The 3,697-nt window shown below is 47.4% G+C and overlaps 1 protein-coding gene across 4 annotated transcripts in view; it reads right to left on the minus strand.

Annotated features, from left to right (window-relative positions):
• Ttll8 (tubulin tyrosine ligase like 8) overlaps positions 1-3,697 on the minus strand; it is a 71,484-nt gene that overhangs the window by 30,478 nt on the left and 37,309 nt on the right. The window lies entirely within an intron of this gene.

Below are 3,697 nucleotides of genomic sequence, written 5' to 3' on the forward strand. Positions count from 1 at the left end.
AGGGGCAGAGGGACAGAGGGACAGGGGGCAGAGGGGCAGAGGGGCAGAGGGGCAGAGGGGCAGAGGCAGGAGGATCATTGTGAGTTTTAGACGTGCAGGGTTTAACATAGCAAGTTCAAGTACAGCCAAGGTTTCACGATAGAGAGACCCTGTTGAAACAAACACCCCTGATATATGGATTGTCTATATGGAGAAGGACACCAATCCTGTACCAAAGAAAACCCAGAGATGGGTGGGTCCCTGGGCAAAGATACCACCTGCACTGTTGTCAGAAAGGTCCTTCCAAGGGAAGCCAAACTACAATGCGCACCTACCTGTCCACAGCAGCAGCCAGCTTATTGTCCTGTGAACATGACTGTCAGCCTGACCCCATGTCCTTGTTGGTGACCTCAGACTTGTAGGAAAAGGCATGACTTAGAAACCCACCATAATCTCAAGAGGTAAGGGCAGGGATCAGTAGAGGTGTTTGAGCAGCTTTCGGATTTGAGGGTACACTACTGGCACCTGGGAGAGAGAGGGTCATCCACCACAGGACCTGTAGCTCCTCTCAGGTTCTGTCGGACCCTCTATATGCGGGCAGACCCAGTACAATGGAGAACTGTGCAAGCTCCCTCCATACTGTCCTGGGGCTGCTGAGCCATAGTTCCGGCTGCAGCCCTGGAGGTGGAAGCAAGGGTTTGGGGGAAAGGAGGGGAAACATTTAGGAGAAAGTGAATAATGGTAATCTCTTGCTAAAGGTGGTTCAGAGTTTTAAGTCAGCAAGAGTCCTCGTGGGCGGCTTCCACCCCTAGGTGCAGGAATCAGGTTGGCATGTGATGGAGTGATCTTGCCTCTTGCTGACCAGATGCCAAGCAGAGCCCACTCCCCTGGTCTACTGGATGTGAGCTTCCTCTGCAGATGTTACATGTTGGTTAACTCCATAATGATAGGGCAGCTCTGTCACCATTAGCACATGGTGCAAACAGGTACAGACAGCCCGCAGTGTCCCCCACAACACCATCTGGTCCAAAGAGCTGGGCCTGAATAGTGTAACGCCATGGTATTATCAGCAAGGCCTGATAGCATGAATGCTTTTACTACCGTGATCCAGAAAGACAAATGTTTTGCTGTCCCAGTGGGAAGGAAGTTTTAGGACCTCTTCCAGGACACTGGAGCCTGGGTCCTTGAAGTCACCCCTGAAGGTGAGGCAGCACACTGGACTCATCTGTCACCATGCCATGTTACCCACATCCCATAACGGGAGGGCGGAAGCTGTAAAAGTCAAGAGATTGTTGAACCGGGGCAGAAGTCTGGCTTGTTATGGAGCCAACGGATGCTCAGATTCTAGACATATCCATGCTCATCCAAGAACAGACAGGGTCCCTGCGGGTCCCATGAAGTGTAGCCTCTTAGCCTTCTGGGTCCTGATGCACAGTGTCCATGTGGGAATCTGTAAGTCTCCATAAGAATCAAACGGGCCCCAAAGCTCTCCAGAAGTTGTGGCACTTCTAAAGTGAAGTTGTGGGCAGTCACAGCAAAGCACCACAGAGACTGCTCACCCTTGCAAGGTCACACCATACCACACGGGAGCCCAATGCTGCCACCTGGTGGCAAAATCTGGGGGTTCTGTTTTGTAGCCGTTTAAGAAAATGTATAGTATAGAAAGCTCAAACAGAAAAAGTGAAGTTTGGGCATTTTTGCTCACGAGTACTCTTGTGTCATTACCACCAACTCAAGCTACATAGAACCTGGGATGCTCAGAGTGTTCTCTGGTGTTACATTTTAGCTGATGGTAGCTAGTTCTCATTCCCACTTTGTCGACCAGGGACAGGCTCTGCCTTTCTTGAACCTTAACACCCATGGATGGAGACAGGGACACACATGCTCTCTCCTCTCCCCACCCCCTCTCTCCTCTTTTTCTTTTATGTAGTATCTTTTAGCCTCACAACTGGGAGATCTGTCCATGGCTGTGCTGTTAGCAGCCCTTGCTCTGACACAGCTAGAGTCTGCCAGGTCTTTCTCGCCAAGTTTTTCTGAGGCTGGATGCATCCATTTCTGGAATTTCAGGGATAGAAGAGCGGGGTCACAGGGCATGTACTTCTTGCTTTTCCAAAATGCTCTTGCTCAACACTCCTGCCAGTGGTGCATGAGAGCTGTTGACTCGGGCCAATACTTGGTGTCTCAGTCATCTTGATGTGCAGAGGGGTACCCCATCATGGGGTGGTTTTTGTTGTTTCTTTTTCTCTTTCTTAGCTTTTGAGATAAAGTCTCATATATAGCACAAGCTGGCTTTGAGTTCGAGATCTGCCTGGGATTACAGGAGCTACCACCAAGGGTTCACTGTGGCTTTAACCTGCATTTCTGGGAAGCTCCAACACTGGGTACTTATCTAGTCTGACTGGACAACTGATTTGTATTTAATAAAGAGTCTGTTCTGGGTTTATTCTTGAGGTAGGGTCTCATGGAGCCAGGATAGCTTTGAACTTGCTGTGCACTAAAGATGACCTTGAACTTCTGATCCTCCTGCTAGTGTTTCCTGACCTCATGTCCTTGCAAGTACTGTGTCCTTGCAGGTCTCTCTCCCAGGTGCCATTAGTATACCCTCAAATCCAAAAGCTGCTCAAACATCTCTACTGATCCCTGCCCTTACCTCCTGAGATCATGATGGGTTTCTAAGTCAAGCCTTTTCCTACAAGTCTGAAGTCACCAACAAGGACATGGGGTCAGGTTGTGTCAGGTTGACAGTCGTGTTCAACCTGAGTGTTTGGGGTTTCAGGCGTGGGGCACCACATTTAGTTCGCAAGGTCCTGGAGAATGAACTCAGGGCTTCAAGTATGATAGAGAAGCATTCTACAAACTCAGCATTTAACTTGGTTCATTTCTTTCCCCTGACTTATTGTAGCTAACTGTGCAGCTTCTAAATCTGAACCTCGGTTGGACTTGTGGACAGTGTGGATCTGTCTTCAGTTTGTAGCTTCTATTTTAATCCTCTTTGCAATGATTTTTGAGGAACATTTCTTAAGCCAATGCAAAGCATTTTTGTCAACTTTTTCCTATTACTTGTAGCTATAATTTCCTGGGTTAGTGGCTAATAAATATGAAGATATAACCAACCTCATTAGGAAGGAACTGTCTTTAGAATGACTCGTATAGAGGGTGTGAGGACAACTCCTGAGAAGAGTGAATAGAGAGCATGTGCCTCCTTTGATGGACTAAGTCATGAACACGCACTGATTAAAGCACTGTCCTTGTGTTACATCAGTGGACGCAGCAAGCACACACCAGGAACAGACAGTACATCAGAAGGACTCGCATGGTCGCCACGAAGGCAAAGACCAGGCAAGAGCCACATGGGACACAGCATCACACACATGCACTTGGAGTCCCAAAAAGAGAAGAGAGAGAATAAAGAAGATGCAACGCTTGTAGAAATATCGGCCAGAGTCCAACTCTGGGAGAAAAAAATGTCAACTCATAGTTAAATGATATCCCACACACTTATACAAAGATGAAAACAAAGAAAAGTATTCCTAAAAAAGTAATAAGCAAATTGCTAAAAATCAAACACAAAATCTTAAGGCATCCAGAGAAAAAGCGGAGAGCCAAAATACCAACTGAAATTTCTAAACAAAACATCACGAGCCAGAGTAACATCTCACAGAGTTACCATCTCACAGAGTTACCATCTCACAGAGTTACCATCTCACAGAGTTACCAT

The sequence above is a fragment of the Mastomys coucha genome, unplaced genomic scaffold, assembly GCF_008632895.1.
Source record: "Mastomys coucha isolate ucsf_1 unplaced genomic scaffold, UCSF_Mcou_1 pScaffold11, whole genome shotgun sequence".
In the NCBI taxonomy this organism is placed as follows: domain Eukaryota; kingdom Metazoa; phylum Chordata; class Mammalia; order Rodentia; family Muridae; genus Mastomys; species Mastomys coucha.